The sequence below is a fragment of the Chiloscyllium plagiosum genome, unplaced genomic scaffold, assembly GCF_037043375.1.
Source record: "Chiloscyllium plagiosum isolate Xiang-an unplaced genomic scaffold, Cpla_swu_hap1 HiC_scaffold_31, whole genome shotgun sequence".
In the NCBI taxonomy this organism is placed as follows: Eukaryota; Metazoa; Chordata; class Chondrichthyes; order Orectolobiformes; family Hemiscylliidae; genus Chiloscyllium; species Chiloscyllium plagiosum.
In genome coordinates, this window is record NW_028270169.1 from 50,482,776 (window position 1) to 50,501,584 (window position 18,809).

At 46.0% G+C, this 18,809-nt stretch overlaps 1 protein-coding gene across 2 annotated transcripts in view; it reads right to left on the reverse strand.

Moving 5' to 3' along the window:
• rasl10b (RAS like family 10 member B) overlaps positions 1-18,809 on the reverse strand; it is a 237,726-nt gene that overhangs the window by 48,373 nt on the left and 170,544 nt on the right. The gene's annotated exons all lie outside the window — the stretch shown is intronic.

Genomic DNA, 18,809 nt, shown 5'->3' on the forward strand with positions numbered 1-18,809 from the left:
ACTCTTTGAAGCCACTCCTCAAATCCCACCTCTGGTCGAGCATTTAATCGGCTGTTTCACTGCCCTGGATCTCCCTATGACCAGACAGTCGTTATTCCGAGGGAAATGGAAATTGCTTTTGCGGAATCTCCATCACAGCAGATTGAGAGAATCGCCAGGGAAACTGATGGTTCAGCAATTTCTCTCTGTCTGAAACCCCCTGAAAGTCTCCATTTAGCTCAGAGGGTTCAGATAAAATTAAGTACGTAGTTACTCAGACAAATTTAAATATAAAATACATAGTCAAACTCATGAGTTAGCTGATGCCACATTGCTAATTATACCTCCCTAGACCCTGACTCAGCACACAGCCTGCCTCCCCCCACCCCTGGGATCCTATCTGCTTCACCCTTCTCCGGATCTGACCCACTTTTAGCACTCTGCCCTTGAACACCCCCTTCCCCAGTGCTTGACACATTCCCTCCTTCTCCCAAATATTTGGACCCAAATGCTCACCGCCCACCCCAATAGACCAGATCCGACTACACTCCCCAATCAGCCTCTGGACCCATCCCCACCCCACTCTGCTGCAACTAGACCAGTACCAACGTTCCCACTACTGGACCCAAAGACCCCAGACTTGACACTGAACCTCCCCTGCCTCTGCTGGACCCTATTTCCCTCTCTGGCCTGACATATTCTGAACACTGCATTGCTTACATTCCAGCTCACACATTTGACATTCTATCTTCTTTCCACTTGGCATCCTATCCATCTGGTACTCAACCTCCTACCCAGGTAGATCTCTACCTACCTGGCACCTTGACACTCTACAACCTGGCACCCTAACCCCAGCAACATTCCAAGATGCCATCCTATCTATCTGGCATCCTAATTATCTGGGATTTTGCCACCTCACTCACCTGGCATACTAGTATCCTACCCAAACACATTTGGTATCTTAATACTGGTACCTTATCTACCTGGCATCTTGGCACTCTACCCACCCGGCACTCTCAGTTGACTAGACAGCTGGCATCTGATGCATAGTAATGCCACCAGCAGGTTCAATTCCTGTACCAGCTAAGGTTGCCCTAAAGGTTCCACCTTCTCATCTTTGCCCTCACCTGAGAATGTGGTGACCCTCAAGTTAAACCACCACCAGACCCCTCTCTCTGATGAAAGAGCAGGAGTATGACTATGGACTCAATGCCCTTACCCACTTGGCACCTTACCCCCTTACCCATCAGGTCCCCTACCCTCTCAGCATCCTGAGACCGCACTTACCTTATGGACTTGCTTTTTGACAGCAGCTGTCAAAGTGTCTGACTAGGATGTTAGACTTCAGAATACAAAGGTTGACTGCTGTGTAAAGGGGCAGGGAGGGTAGAGGATGGTGTGGGAGCAAATTACTGCAGATGCCGGAATCCATACTGAAAACAAAAAATGCTGGAGATCACAGTGAGCCAGATAGCACCAGGGCGACAGCAAGCTAATGTTTAGAGTCTAGATGACTCTTCATCAGAGCCGGTGCTGTATCTTGCCTTCCTCTGACAGTCCTGAGCCATGAAAGAGCTGTCAGAAGGGAAGCACAGCTCCATATTTCTGAGGGAGCCCTGAGCAGAATCTCCTCTCAGAAATGCTGAGCGTTCTCCTTTCATGACAAAGGAGTGAGGTTGAATCAGAAAATCCAGCCTCATGTCTTCACATATTCCTGTGTCAATTTTTTTCTGACACTTCTCTGTGAAGTACCCTACAAAGTTTTGTCACGTTCAAGCTGCTAGGTTATTCCTAGCCATCCCTGATTTAATATTTCACAAACAAATTGGGTTTATTGAAGATTCAGCAAACATTCTCAGAGTGTGAAAGCTACCAGAAGTCTTGGGTCATGGACAAAGATTCCTCCTCCTGTATCCCACCTGCATCCTCCCTCAGCTCATGTTCAGCCCTCCTCCATGTCGAACACTACCTGAAGGGCGTACCGAGGGTGGGAAAGGCTGGCCATGCTAGTGACAGTAACACGCCTGGAATGAACTAGTTATGTCTGTCATCACCTGCGGATTCTATCAACTTACGAACGGCCTATAACTGGACTAACATGGAGAAAGGGCTGGTTGAAGACAAAGAACAATACAGCACAGGAACAGGCCATTCGGCCCACCAAGACTGCACTGACACATGCTGTCTTTCTAAACTAAAAACCTCTTGCCTCTCCGTATCCCTCCCTTCCCTGTCTATTCATATATCAATGGTAGCCATGATGTGGAGATGCTGGTGTTGGATTGTGGTGGACAGAGTCTGAAGTCACATGACACCAGTCAAACAGGTTAATTTAAAATCACAAGCTTTTTGGAGAACTGGTCCTTTGTCAGGTTTTGACTTCTGACTTTCTTCATGTATCAGTCAAAATGCCTTTTAAATGTTGTTACTGTATCTGCCTCCTTGTGGGTGGAGTCTGTCTCCATGTGGGTGGAGTCTGTCTCTATGTGGGTGGAGTCTGCCTCCATGTGGGTGGAGTCTGTCTCCATGTGGGCGGAGTCTGTCTCCATGTGGGCGAAGTCTGCCTCCATGTGGGCGGAGTCTGTCTCCATGTGGGTGGACTCTGTCTCCATGTGGGTGGAGTCTGTCTCGATGTGGGCAGAGTCTGTCGACATGTGGGTGGAGTCTGTCTCCATGTGGGTGGAGTCTGTCTCAATGTGGGCGGAGTCTGTCTCCATGTGGGCGGAGTTTGTCTCCATGTGGGTGGAGTCTGCCTCCATGTGGGTGGAGTCTGCCTCCATGTGGGTGGGGTCTGTCTCCATGTGGGCGGAGCCTGTCTCCATGTGGGTGGAGTCTGCCTCCATGTGGGTGGAGACTGTCTCCATGTGGGTGGACTCTGTCTCCATGTGGGTGGACTCTGTCTCCATGTGGGTGGAGTCTGTCTCCATGTGGGTGGGGTCTGTCTCCATGTGGGTGGAGCCTGTCTCCATGTGGGTGGAGTCTGCCTCCATGTGGGTGGAGCCTGTCTCCATGTGGGTGGAGCCTGTCTCCATGTGGGTGGAGTCTGCCTCCATGTGGGTGGAGACTGTCTCCATGTGGGTGGAGTCTGTCTCCATGTGGGTGGAGTCTGTCTCCATGTGGGTGGGGTCTGTCTCCATGTGGGTGGAGTCTGTCTCCATGTGGGTGGGGTCTGCCTCATGTGGGCGGAGTCTGTCTCCATGTGGGTGGAGTCTGCCTCCATGTGGGTGGAGTCTGTCTCCATGTGGGTGGAGTCTGTCTCCATGTGAGTGGAGACTGTCTTCATGTGGGTGGACTCTGTCTCCATGTGGGTAGAGTCTGCCTCCATGTGGGTGGAGTCTGTCTCCATGTGGGTGGAGTCTGTCTCCATGTGGGTGGAGTCTGCCTCCATGTGGGTGGGGTCTGTCTCCATGTGGGTGGAGTCTGCCTCCATGTGGGCGGAGTCTGCCTCCATGTGGGTGGGGTCTGCCTCCATGTGGGTAGAGTCTGCCTCCATGTGGGTGGAGTCTGTCTCCATGTGGGTGGAGTCTGTCTCCATGTGGGTGGAGTCTGCCTCCATGTGGGTGGGGTCTGTCTCCATGTGGGTGGAGTCTGTCTCCATGTGGGTGGAGTCTGCCTCCATGTGGGTGGAGTTTGCCTCCATGTGGGCGGAGTCTGTCTCCATGTGGGTGGACTCTGCCTCCATGTGGGCGGAGTTTGCCTCCATGTGGGCGGAGTCTGCCTCCATGTGGGTGGAGTCTGTCTCCATGTGGGTGGAGTCTGCCTCCATGTGGGTGGAATGGAGGCTCAGTGTAAAAGCTCATTAACCCAATCAGCTACTTGGATAGCATCCCACAGTGCTATTTGGAAGATGAGCCAGAGAGGTTCTTCACGGTATCCTGACCAGGATATTACTCTCTGACCAATATCACTAAAACCAGATTATTCTATCCTTACCACTTTGCTGTTTGTGGCATCTTGCTGCAGCGGTGACAACAGCATTTCAAAAGTCTTCACGGTCTGTAAAGAAACTTTGGATGTCCCTGTGATCACGAAAGGCATGAAATAATGTAGATCTGCAGTCAGTTACTCAGACAATTCCATTACAAATCCTTGTTTTCCCCACAGGCTAGTTAGACCTCGTGAAATTGTGTAACATCTGTCGAAGCTGGCTTCTATGTGAGATGTGTGAGGGATGAACAGTGCTCTCTCTTCATTCTTGTCACATGTCTCTAATCTCGAGATTTCCAAACAAAACCAAAACATGGGTTTCTCAGGGGCAGGAATGGTTGCTTGATGTTCCAGGGTTAAGAGCATTTAAAAAGAATAGGGAGGGGGGAAAAAGAGGAGGGGGTGTAGTACTACTAATCAGAGAGGGTATCACCGCTACAGAAGCTTCCATTGTCAAGGAAGATCTGCCTACCGAGTCAGTATGGGTGGAAATTAGGAACAGCAAGGGAGCAGTCACCTCGTTAGGGGTTTACTACAGGCCCCCCCAATAGCAGCAGGGAGATGGAAGAAAGCATAGGTCGGCAGATTTTGGAAAAGTGTGGACGTAGTAGGGTTGTTGTAATGGGTGACTTTAACTTTCCCAATATTGATTGGAACCTCCTTCGAGCAGAAGATTTGAATGGAGCTGTTTTTGTAAGGTGTGTTCAGGAGGGTTTCCTAACTCAGTACGTTGACAGGCTGACGAGGGGAGAGGCCATTCTAAACTTGGTGCTCAGAAACGAGCTGGGGCAGGTATCAGATCTTGTAGTGGGAGAGCATTTTGGTGATGGTGACCACAACTGCCTCACATTCTACATAGCTATGGAGAAGGAGAGGATTAGGCAAAATGGGAGGATATTTAATTGGGGAAGAGGAAACTATGATGTGATTAGACCTGAGTTAGGAAGCATGGATTGGGAGCAATTGGTCCATGGTAAAGACACTATAGACATGTGGAGACTGTTTAAGGAACAGTTGTTGCAAGTGATGAATAAATATGTCCCTCTGAGACAGGCAAGAAGTGGTAAGATAAAGGAACCTTGGATGACGAGAGCGGTGGAGCTTCTCGTCAAAAGGAAAAAGGTAGCTTACATAAGGTGGAGGAAGCTAGGGTCAAGCACAGCTCTACAGGATTACAGGCAGGCAAGGAAGGAGCTTAAAAATGGTCTGAGGAGAGCCAGGAGGGGGCACGAGAAAGGCTTGGCAGAACGGATTAGGGAGAACACAAAGGCATTTTACACTTATGTGAGGAATAAGAGAATGGTCAAAGAAAGAGTAGGGCTGTTGAAACTTTATTGCTGGAACAGCACAGCAGGTCAGGCAGCATCCAGGGAACAGGAGATTCGACGTTTCGGGCACAGGCCCTTCTTCAGGAAGGGCCTGTGCCCGAAACGTCGAATCTCCTGTTCCCTGGATGCTGCCTGACCTGCTGTGCTGTTCCAGCAATAAAGTTTCAACTTTGATCTCCAGCATCTGCAGACCTCACTTTCTCCTCAAAGAGTAGGGCTAATCAGGGATAGCATAGAGAATTTGTGTGTGAGTCTGAGGAGGTAGGGGAAGCCCTAAATGAGTTTTTTGCTTCTGTCTTTACGAAAGAAACAAACTTTGTAGTGAATGAAACCTTTGAAGAGCAGGTGTGCATGCTGGAATGGATAGAGATTGAGGAAGCTGATGTGCTGAAAATTTTATCAAACATTAAGATTGACAAGTCGCCAGGCCCAGACCAGATTTGTCCTCGGCTGCGTTGGGAAACGAGAAATACAATTGCTTCACCACTTGCGAAGATCTTTTCATCCTCGCTCTTCACTGGAGTCGTACCCGAGGACTGGAGAGAGGCAAATGTAATTCCTCTCTTCAAGAAAGGAAATAGGGAAATCCCCGGCAATTACAGACCAGTAAGTCTCACATCTGTCGTCTGCAAGGTGTTAGAAAGGATTCTGAGGGATAGGATTTATGGCCATCTGGAAGAGCATGGCTTGATTAAATTCAGTCAACACAGCTTTGTGAGGGGCAGGTCATGCCTCACAAACCTTATCAAGTTCTTTGAGGATGTGACTAGAAAAGTTGATGAGGGTCGAGCTGTGGATGTGGTGTATATGGACTTCAGCAAGGCAGTGGATAAGGTTCTCCATGGTAGGCTTATTCAGAAGGTCAGGAGGAATGGGATTCAGGGGAACATAGCTGTTGGATACAGAATTGGCTGGCCAACAGAAGACAGCGAGTGGTAGTAGAAGGAAAATGTTCTGCCTGGAAGTCAGTGGTGAGTGGTGTTCCACAGGGCTCTGTCCTTGGGCCTCAATTGTTTGTAATTTTTATTAATGACTTGGATGAGGGGATTGAAAGATGGGTCAGCAAGTTTGCAGATGACACAAAGGTTGGAGGTATCCTTGACAGTATAGAGGGCTGTTGTAGGCTGCAGCGGGACATTGACAGGATGCAGAGATGGGCTGAGAGGTGGCAGATGGAGTTCAACCTGGATAAATGCGAGGTGATGCATTTTGGAAGGTCGAATCTGAACGCTGAGTACAGGATTAAGGATAGGATTCTTGGCAGTGTGGAGGAACAGAGGGATCTTGGTGTGCAGGTACATAGATCCCTTAAAATGGCCACCCAAGTGAACAGGGTTGTTAAGAAAGCATATGCTGTTTTGGCTTTCATTAACAGGGGGATTGAGTTTAAGAGTCGTGAGATCTTGTTGCAGCTCTATAAAACTTTGGTTAGACCGCACTTGGAATGCTGCATCCAGTTCTGGTCGCCCTATTATAAGAAAGATGTGGATGCTTTGGAGAGGGTTCAGAGGAGGTTTACCAGGATGCTGTCTGGACTGGAGGGCTTATCTTATGAGGAGAGGTTGACTGACCTCGGACTTTTTTCATTGGAGAAAAGGAGGAGAAGAGGGGACCTAATTGAGGTATACAAGATAATGAGAGGCATAGATAGAGTTGATAGCCAGAGACTATTTCCCAGGGCAGAAATGACTAACACAAGGGGTCATAGTTTTAAGCTGGTTGGAGGAAAGTATAGAGGGGATGTCAGAGACGGGTTCTTTACACAGAGAGTTGTGAGAGCATGGAATGTGTTGCCAGCAGCAGTTGTGGAGGCAAGGTCAATGGGGACATTTAAGAGACTACTGGACATGCATTTGGTCACAGAAATTTGAGGGTGCATACATGAGGATCAGTGGTCGGCACAACATCGTGGGCTGAAGGGCCTGTTCTGTGCTCTACTGTTCTATGTCCTATGTTCTAGGGACAGGATGCATCCATATGTCAGAATCTAACTGTACATGAATCAAAAGAAGCTGGAGTTTTTCGATTGGCAAAAGGTTCAGGGAATATATTTGGTTCCCAGAGATCAACCACTCAACAGTGATCTTTTTCCCCATATGATTGAAAGTTGTAAAATCTTGAAAAGGAATGTGGAGATGCTTTACAAAGACAAGCCAGATGTTGCTCAATTTCACCAGGCTCTCACCTTCTGCTGTAATTGCCCTGTGGGGTTTTTATGCTAAAAGAAGTACTTCAGGAGTTGAGAGCAGCCCTGCAGAATATACCATTAAGATTACAAACAAAAGGGAATGTTTGCCACAAGGAGATACACTTAACAGATGACAAATTTCTGGTTTAGTGCAATCAGATTGGAATTTTGATAGAATCATTTTGCCAAAGACCATGCTACCGCTCTGTTTGAGTTATAGATTCATTCATTCCCTCCTGCCTTTTATATATATATATATATATATCCTCCCTGCTTTGTTCTTTATCTTTTATGATCCTCCCCAGGCTGAGAGCAGAGAATATTGTCAAGTGACTACATCTCCACTCTCTCAATGCACACCACACTACAACACTTGCATTGTGATTATCCATTCAGTGGGTTTCACTGGCTGGGCCAGCATTTATTGCCCATCACTAATTGCCCTTGGGGAAGGGGGTGGTGAGCTGTACCTATCCGACAATATGGAAAAATGGGTAGGTATGGCCTGGGCATGAAAGGCAGAAAAACCTCATTCATCTACTCTCAATCTTCAGCAAAGTAATGAAAGGAGTCTTCAACAGTACCGACAAATGGCATTTGCAAAGTAATACCCTGTTCAGTGATGCCCAGTTTGGGTTCTACCAGGACCACCCAGCTCCTGATCTTAGCACAGGCTTGGTTCAGACACGGACAAATGTGCTGAATTCCAGAGATGAGGTGAGAATGAGGCCATATTTGACTGAGTGTGGCACCAAGGAGACTGGGCAAAATTAGATTAGATTAATTATAGTGCGGAAACAGGCCTTTCGGCTCAACAAGTCCACACCGACCCTCTGATGAGCAATCCACCCAGACCCATTCTCCTATATTTACCCCTACACCTACGGGCAATTTAGCGTGGCCAATTCACCTGATCTGCACATTTTTGGACTGTGGGAGGAAACCGGAGCACCCGGAGGAAACCCACACAGACACGGGGAGAATGTGCAAACTCCACACAGTCAGTCGCCTGAGGCGGGTATTGAACCCGGGTCTCTGGCGCTGTGAGGCAGCACCGCTAACCACTGTGCCACCGTGCCGCCCTTAAAGTGTGGGAACCAGATGAAAAGTTGCCGGTGATTGGAATCATGCACAGGTCATAAGAAAATGGTTGTTTTTGATGGAGGTAGGTCATCTCAGCTCCAGGATGGCTCTGCAAGAGTTCCTCAATGACCTGGAGTGTTGGATGGTGAAGGGTGACCTTATAGAGGTTTATAAAGTCAGGGGGGCATGGATTGGATGAAGGGCCAAAGTCTTTTTCCCAGGGTAAGGGGATCCAAAACTAGAAGGGCATAGGTTTAAGATGAGGGAATAAAGATTTAAGAGGGACCTAAAGGGCAACTTTTTCCATACAGAAGGTGGTGTGTGTATGGAATGAGCTGCCAGAGGAAGTAGTGGAGGCTAGCACAATTACAGCATTTAAAAGGCATCCAGATGGCATGAATAGGAAGGGTTTAGAGGGATATGGGAGTTGAAAAATATGGTGCTGGAAAAACACAGCAGGCCAGGCAGCATCCGAGGAGCAGGAGAATCGACGTTTCCGGCATAAGCCCACCCGAAACGTCGATTCTCCTGCTCCTCGGATGCTGCCTGGCCTGCTGTGTTTTTCCAGCACCACATTTTTCTACTCTGGTGCTCCAGCATCTGCAGTCCTCACCTTCTCCTTTAGAGGGATATCGGCCAAGTGCTGGTAAATGTGACTAAATTAATTGAGGGTATCTGGTTGGCATGGACGAATTGGAATGAAGGGACTGTTTCCGTGCTGTACAGCTGTATAACACTGCTCACTATCATCCAGAACAAAGCATTGCATTTAATTGGCACCGCAAGCACCATCTTCAACAAGATGTCCTCTACTACCAATGGACAGTGGCAGCTATGTTCTATCTAGAAAATGCAGTGCAGTGAAGCACCTTCTACAGCACTTTCCAAATCTGGAACATCTACCATCTAGAAAAACCAAGGCAGCAGATGGCATGGGAACAATGCTACCTGCAAGTTCCTCTCCAAACCACACACCGACTTCATTTGGAAATATATCACCGTTTCTTTGCTGTCACTGGGTCAAAACCCTGGAACACTTTCCCTAACAGCACTGTGGGTGACCCTACACCAAATGGACTGCAGTACTTCAAGAAGACAGCCCATCACCACCACCTTCTCACGGTCCATTAGGGATGAGCAATGAATACTCATCCAATCAGTCTCAACCACATCCCATACTGGCTACAGGCAAGCATGCTCCTGGGTCAACGTGCCCTCCAATTTCCTCATTTTTCTTATAATGAAGCAGCTTGGTCCTGACAAGGGTCCCTCCCTCAGAAGTGAGATTATAAAACAAGATGTCTAAAGATGTGCAGATTGACCATGCTAAATTGCCCATCGTGTCCAGGACTGTGCTAGATAGGTGGGTTAGCCATGGGAAATGCAGATTTACAGGAATAGGGTTGGTAGTGGAGGGGTTGGGGGGGATCTAGATGAGGTGGGTCAGTGCGGACTCAATGGGCCGAATAGCCTGCTTCCACACTGGAGGGATTCCATGATTCTATGTGATTATAACTGAGATTCTTTGCAGCTAACACCCTGATAAATCAACTGGAAGTTATTTGTATAATGTACCTGTAGCTAATGAAGAACTGTTGCAGTTTGAGAGAGGCTGTTTGTGTACAAGCTGTTCTGGCTTCAGGCCTATCACGTTGAGTCTCCAGCTGGTACTGAGCCTTTATCTTCTGTTGAGTGTCAGCTCAGTTGGCATCCAGAAGGAGAAAGGATGCTAGACTTTGCTCAGATGAATGTTTCCAACAGGAGGCAGACTGAGTTCATTCCAACTGGGATAGTTAACACAGAAGCCCCACTATGTTTTCCTCGAGATGTAAAGTGCGCATTGTCTCCTCACAGAGGGCTTTATTTTAAGATGTTTTCTTGATGCATGATTTTACCCCATCAATGAGTGGCAGTTCCCTAGATGCATTCATCACGGATCACAGCAGCTCACTGTGAAACAACAACATTTCATAAAACGTCTTTAGATGCTTCGTAGCAAGATCACCAGGGAAAATGTGAGATGTTAGCACAGGTGTTAAGAGTTGAGTCAAGGAGTAACTCAAAAGAGGAGGGAGAAACAGAGCGGAAATATTCTATGGTAGGTTTTACAATCTTCTAATAGGAGATGCCCCACCCTGTGAACTGTTTTATCAATCCTGACTCACCTCCTCTCGACTGAGACTTGGGGGGGCAGGGGGGGGGGGGGTCCACACAACCCACTGAAGAATTAGGAACACAGCAGAGATAGACTAATCCCATGGAGCACCTTCTTCCAGGCTGGGAACCCTTGTACTAGTTATATGTTTTATGGAGACTTCTGGATTCCTTTCCATCTTAGCTGCCAACGTCCTTCCAAACAGTCTCTTCGCCTTCCTCATTTTCTTTATTCATTTCCCTTTGAAATGTTTCGCATTCAGCCTTGATCTCATTTGATTTATCGGTTAGATAGCTGTCGCACAGATCCCTGATCAGTTTCAAGTTATTCTTTCACTATTTTTGATCATTTTGTTTGTTACACCTTTTTAAAAAGGCAGCCTATGATAATGTTGTCAACTTGCCTGTCAATCATTAATTCTGTTCTTGTCATACCAAAAATTTACCATCCTCCAATTAATTAGCTTTCTGCTGGATTGCTCCTTTTATTTGGTGCAATGCCCAATCGTATAATATTGTAATTATTGCCCCCCAAGTCTTCCTCTATTGACTCTTGATTGAGCTAATTCTCCAGCACCAGATCCAGCAATTCTTCCTTCCTTGTTAGCCCAGAAACATGGGGTTGAATCGTATATTGGCTGAGTATCAATGGAGCCAGGGGCCCCTGGTTGTAGTAGGCCTGGAGCCGGGGACAGCTGGTTATCGGTGAACTGGCAGTGGCAGCAGAACCACAAGTTCCTGGTTTCGGGGCGAGGTTGGCCGAGTGATAAAGAGCTGGTGTCTGAAGAGTGGCAACTCCAACGTCGATTTCCCTGCTCCTCGGATGCTGCCTGACCTGCTGTGCTTTTCCAGCACCACTCTAATCTAGACTCTGATCCCCAGCATCTGCAGTCCTCGCTTTCGCCTTGCCAATCTTCCTTCCCACCTATCTACCCCACTCTCCACTCCGATCTATCACCTTCACCCCCACGCCCATCCACCTATTGCACTCTCAGCTACCTTCTCCCCAGCCCCACACCCTCCCATTTATCTCTCCACCCCGGAGGCTCCTAGCCTCATTCCTGATGAAGGGCTTTTGCCCGAAACGTGGATTTTCCTGTTCCTCGGATGCTGCCTGACCTGCTGTGCTTTTCTAGCACCACTCCAATCCAGTCTCCATTCACCCTCCCAAGCCAGATCACCATCCATTCCTTTGTCTGCCCAATTGTTCTTCTCTCTCTTGGGGCTCTATCCCCACCTACCATTTACTCCTTACCCCCTCTCCCTCCCGATCTTCTGCATATAAACCAACACTTTTCGAGCTATCATCAGTTCTGAGGAAGGGTCACTCGATCTGAAATGCTAACTCTGATTTCTCTCCACAGATGCTGCCAGACCTGCTGAGTTTCTTCAGCAATCTCTGTTTTTGTTTCTGATTTACAGCAGCTGCAGGTCTTTTGGTTTTTTTATGAAAGAATGTGGTGACAAAATAATAGGGCACTCATTTAAAACTGAGATACCAAGGAATTTCTTCTGTCAGAGGGTAGTGAATGTTTGGCATTCTCTACCCTAGACAGTTGTGGGGGCTTGGTCACTGGAAGTATTTAACAGGGAGGTAGATACATTTTAGAAATTGAGGAGTTGAGGGCCATCATGAGCTGGCACTAAAGAGGAATTGAGGTCTTGGGCACACCAGCCATGTCCTTATTGAATGGCAGAGCAAGCTGGTGGGGCTGAATGGTCTATTGATGCTCCTGTTTCTAATTTTGTCATGTTGTTATTGTGAACCTGATAGTTCTGGATGAGGAGCAAAGCACAAGGTAGCAAGGCAAGGGAAGGCAAGGATGTTGTAAGCACCCAGGTAGGCTGAACTGAGTTAGCACCAAGTCAGCAAGCAAACAGCTCTGAGATGTAGCATGGTCCACTTCATGAGCTGGGTGCTGGGTATATTTATTGGAGCCAGGAAGGACCAAGCAGCAAGGTGGGGTGTACAGGTACCCTCTGAGTTTCATATCCAGAGGGATCTTGGAGTCTAGCTTGCATCTAATGGGTGGAAAGATTTATACCTGCATTGTGATAAGCGAGATTACTGAGTAATGCAGGTGAAGGTGAGCGATATCCACATTAATAGGCCTCTCATTCTCCCAGTGAGAATCTAGTGTCAGCCTCCATAACTCTGGTGGAATATCTGACTGGTTGCTCTTGCCCCTCTGTCCCACCTGTCTCACAATAGACCAATTATTCAGATTCCATCCATTCTGATAGGAAGAATACTTTTGCATCTGTACAATTCCCCAGGAAATTTGCTCCGCTATGTATTGTAAATCGCAGCAAATGAGTCGATCCAACATTTAAAATGGCCCCTTTTGGTTAGCCCCAAAGTCACACCATTTGTATGATCTTTTGATCTCTCTGATTGTAAATTCACTGCCTGAGTACTTCATTTCACCTGATGAAGCGGCAATGCTCTGACAGCTTATGATTTCAAATAAAGTTACTGGACTACAACCAGGCATTATGTGATTTATGACCATAGGATTTTAAGGTGCGCCTACCCTCTGGGTTGGATCCTGATGACATTTCATGGCAATCACCCACACTCATACCAACAGCTCACTTTGATACTTGGCACATAATTCAACTCCATTTTGGAAGGCATTTTTAGAAAGCTTCAAATGTCAATTTGCATGCAAGTATCTATAGCATTCAGCATTAGCTGGTGGTCTGCCGAATACACTCAGTAGTGTAATGGTACCTGAAACAACTCCACAGAGATGAGTATCCCATCACCCAGTCATCCTTTACTTACATGTACTTGACATTGGTTTGACTTCCTCGGAGTTGTCTTCTAGAGTGAACAGAACCCCTGGTCCTCCTGCTTATATTTGTCAGCCAGGGCTCCCTGATTGAAACAGATTAATAGCCTCAATCAGGGAACTCATATTCTATGAGGTCCCCCTGCCTGACCTCGTTACAATCACTGCAGTTCAATCAGCTCTACTATAACATGATGAATGAATTCTTGTGCAACCCTGCATTATAGAAAAATTGTGCTTTAGAAATAGCACTTAAAGTGTTGGTGCTTTAATCACATTATAGCCAACACACATTTTAAAATATTTACCTTTTAGAAACTGCATCCTCAATTCATCAATCGCGTTACAGCGAAATCACGTGTTATAATAGAATGACCCGTACCTCTATGATTTGTCATAGTAATGTAAAATGTGGAGCATTCATTTTCAAATTCCACATTTGATTTTAAGCCTTTCACAGCTTTTAAAAGTGACCAAACACACTGACTTAAAATTGCTGGGGATATCACCTGACCACCTAGTGACCAAGTTTCAAAGCAGCTTAGATAAACTAGCAAACTCCACTGGGGAGCCCTGGGAAGACTTCAGACAATAGACAATAGGTGAGGAGTAGGCCATTCGGCCCATCGAGCCAGCACCACCATTCATTATAATCATGGCTGATCATCCACAATCAGTATCCTGTTGCTGTCTTATCCCCATAACCCTTGATTCCACTACCTCTAAGAGCTCTATCCATCTCTTTCTTGAAAGTATCCAGAGACTTGGCCTCCACTGTCTTCTGGGGCAGAGCATTCCATACACCCACCACTCTCTGGGTGAGGAAGTTTCTCCTCAACTCTGTTCTAAATGGCCTATCCCTTATTTTTAAACTGTGTCCTCTGGTTCTGGACTCACCCATCAGCAGAAACATGTTTCCTGCCTCCAGAGTGTCCAATCCATTAATAATTTTATATGTCTCAATCAGCTCCCCTCTTGTCCTTCCAAACTCAAGCATATACAAGCCCAGTTGCTCCAATCTTTCAACATATGATAGTCCTGCCATTCTGGGAATTGATCTCGTGAACCTACGCTGCACTCCCCTCAATAGCCAGAATGTCCTTCCTCAAATTTGGAGACCAAAACTGCACACAATATTCCAGGTGCGGTCTCACCATGGCCCTGTACAGCTGCAGAACGACCTCTTTCCGTCTATACTCAATTCCTCTTGTTATGAAGGCCAGCATGCCATTAGCCTTCTTCAATACCTGCGGTACCTGCATTCTTGCTTTCATTGACTCTTATCTCCTATTTTATTTTATTTATATTTTTATTTTATTTAAACCTACATTTCACATGTTGGAGAGGAATCCATCATCTGCATTTACCAAGCTTGGAGACAATGAACCCGGAAATATGCAAATAAGTTAGTAATTCAGTCAGCTGGGGCAGAAGTAAAAGGATTTTGTTTTGACTGCAGAACTTGAAAGACTGTGGAAATCTCTCTGTCTCACAAGAAGAAGAAAATTACCTGGTGACAATATGGATTAAGAAGAAATGCCAGAAAACGGAGCTCAAAGAATACCTGCAGTGGTCACCAGCTGGTGAATCAGGAAACTAACTAAACAATTGTGGTCTCTCATGAAAATGTTTCATTTCAGGGACACCCAAAGGACTTAAAGCTGTATATTCTCATTATCTTCCTTTTCTACTGGACAATGTCCAATTCAGTTTTGCTTTTGTGCGTTTGTGCTTGATGTTGTGACTTTTGAGGGGTTGGCAGGTAATAAAATTCTTCTTTCTTTCAGTACCTTGAAATTGATTCCTGATTGTTTCTGGTGAAAACATTTTAATTGGGGAAAGATATAAGCAATGTGCGAAAAAGAACTTCAATCTTTGTTGCAGCCAATGAGGAAGGTTAAGAAGAAGGGAAAGGATTCAGCCCTTATCATCTGGTCATAATATGTTCATAACTCTTGATTATGTCCCAGACCCCTTAAGAATATACTATTTCTCCACACTGAAAGTGGAGTCTCCAGTAGATAGAATCGTGAAGAAGGCGTTTAGTACGCTTTCCTTTATTGGTCAGTGCATTGAGTACAGGAGTTGGGAGATCATGTTGCAGCTGTATGGGACATTGGTTAAGCCACTTTTGGAATACTGTGTTCAGTTCTGATCTTCCTGCTATAGGAATGATGTTGAAAGGGTTCAGAAAAGATTTACAAGGATGTTACCGGTTTGAGCCATAGAGAGAGACTGAACAGGCTGGGGCTACTTTCTCTGGAGCATTGGAGGCTGAAGGGTGACCATATAGCGTTTTATAAAATCATGAGGGCATGGATGAAGAGAATAGCCAGATTCTTATTCCCGGAGCAGGGGAGTCGAAAACTAGAGGGCGTAGGTTTAAGGTGGGAGGGGAGAGGTTTTAAAGGGACCTAAGAGGCACCTTTTTATGCAGAGGGGGCTGCGTGTATGGAATGAAATTCCACAGGAAATGGTGGAGACTGGTACAATTACATTTAAAAGCCTCTGGATAGGTATATGAGCAGGAAGGGTTTAGAGGGATATAAACCAAATGCTGGCAAATGGGACTAAATTAGGATATCTGGTCGGCATGGATGAGCTGGACCGAAGGGTCTGTTTCCACACTATACATCTCTATGACACTGTTGTATTTTCCTTAATTAATATTACCACCTTTTCTCCTTACTCCCTTTGCCTGTGTTCCCTGGACACCTTTATGGGCGGCATGGTAGCACAGTGGTTAGCACTGTTGCTTCACAGCGCCAGAGACCCGGGTTCAATTCCCGCCTCAGGCGACTCTCTGTGTGGAGTTTGCACATTCTCCCCGTGTCTGCGTGGGTTTCCTCCGGGTGCTCCGGTTTCCTCCCACAATCCAAAAAAAAAATGTGCAGGGGTTAGGTGAATTGGCCATGCTAAATTGCCCGTAGTGTTAGGTGAAGGGGTAAATGTAGGAGAATGGGTCTGGGTGGGTTACGCTTCGGCGGGTCGGTGTGGACTTGTTGGGCCGAAGGGCCTGTTTCCACACTGTAAGTAATCTAATCTAATCTGAACCTTGTATGAGGTGCATTTCGAACCCAGGTCTGTCTGTTTTTTTGAACCAAGTCTTTGGTGTCATTGTGATCCATGTGACTCTTTGTGTCTATAATGCACCAACCTCTTGAATAACTCTGATATGATAGGGGTCATCACTTGGGCAAATTAATCCCCAGAGCTCTGTAGCCAGGTAGTTCGGTGGACATATAAGGGGCCAAATGGACTCGTCCTGTTCCTATTTTTAATGATCCAAACCGAGAGAATATTCTGCAGTGGGGCAATGGTTGGAGCAGAGTCAGACATGCTCACTGTCTCTAAGATTGATATAATCTCCAGCAAAATTAGGAATTGCCAGCACCATTGCCCCTGCAGGAATGGCCTGGCCAAGTACAAGGAGATTCTGTGGACCAGCATAAATGGAGAAAATGCCACTTGAATCCTATGTGACTCCAGCCTAGAGCTAGTTGATAGATACTTTATGAATCTTCAGATGGGACGATGCCTAGAATGAGCACTAGAATAGAATATGGAGGACACATCGAATACTAAGAGGAATAGTAGTACCGGACACAGTCACTGACAGAAAAATAAATGAGTTCAACTGCATTAATGTTAGCTCCAGAGAATCTATCTCAAAGGAGAGAGGCCTGTGGAGGAGAATAGGTTCTTGATAGACAAGGGAGATGAAGGGTATTGGGATAAATGAGAATAAGAAATTTGAAGGATTAACAGATCACAAACAGCAGAGCAGGTATAAGTGGTCAAATAGCCTACTTCTGCCACTAAGTTGTGCAGTAACTGAGGTATTTTGGAAAGTGTGTTAACATTCAGTTTTGCTCTCCAACGTATTGATCATGTGGCTGATTCATAATTGAACAAATGTGTCCTCTGTGGTTGTAGTTAGGGGGAGGAAAAAAGAAACTCCCAAAGCCAAGATCCAACATTAAAACAGAGTTCAAAGGATAAACTGAAAGGAAAGAAATTTAATGTAAATCTTGGGAGACCCCAGATAAAAAGCTAGAAAAGGAATCAATTCTGAAAGCAGAAAAAAAGTCTTTAGAAGACTCCAGAAGATTTATAGGGGATGAGTCAAACAGTGTCAAAACAGATTGTGGAACACCGAAGTGAAGGTACAAGGCTTTAAAACAGAATTTAAATTCGACTCAGGAGCAGGATTCCGACACTGGCAGACAGCTCACTGTGACTGAGGACTGTGAGGGTCAGACTAGGAAAATTAAAACTCCAAGAGGCACAGACCTTCAGTACCATAATCAAATCACTGCAAAGCTTAATCACAGAGAAGAGTCAGTGAAATACACTGAGGAATCAGAACACTTACACTGTTAAGCAGAAATACATGTAATAGAGAGTGGAAACGTACTTCAGAATGAAGACAGTAACGAATTTAAAGGCTTTAGCCAAATTGAAACAGGGAGTACCACATCACTCTGCAAGAAGTTGCTCAACTCTTCTGCTTTGCCCACCTTCAGGAAAATTCCTCACCCTTTTACAAGAAAGGCAAAATCTCAGTTCAATTGTATCATGGGTGACAGAATCAATGGGTGCTCAGGACTAGTAATTGCTCCCTACATGAATGGAGAACAAAGAGTGTGTGCGGATCTCATTCGGTCAAATAAAGGAGCTAGGTGAGACATCTACCCGACTTGACTCTACCAGAGAGCTCTTTTTGATAACTTACAACATATAAATGCAAACATTGGAGCATTACAGAGCATAAAGAGTTGAAAAGCCTTAGTAAGAAGCAGGAAGCAGCTTCAGCACCAAGCACCCACAGCTGAGATAGTTCAGACTTGTGCAGGGAGCAGGGTTGGCTTAAAACAAGCAGGCTGTAACATGAGCATTGCACCCACTCCCATTAGTTTCACATTGCCTCCCAATATTCTTGGGGTCAAAAGATTATGTTACTACCACCCAACGTCCACTCTCCCCACCTCAGTCTGTCCAAATCTGGACCTGAAGTGTCATTCAAAGATATTTTCAGAATCACCCTTCACTGACCACAGGTCTTATCCCATTACATGGTAGATAATTGCATGCACTGAACTGGAAACCTGGCTAAATGGGTAATTCAAGCAAATGTCCTCACTTACAAGGAGTTAACAGCTAAGGTAATTGATCTGTCAGAGGGACAGGACGTGGAAAGAAATAGCCTTGGACTTTCAATTTCAAGCTACCTCGGACAAAGATATTAATTTGTCTTCTATTATTGATGCAGTGTTGCGGAGGATCAGGTCAGAAGAATTCTGACAAGCCTTAATTCAAAAATGCAGAAAGGTGACAGGGACTGCTTCTAGCGCT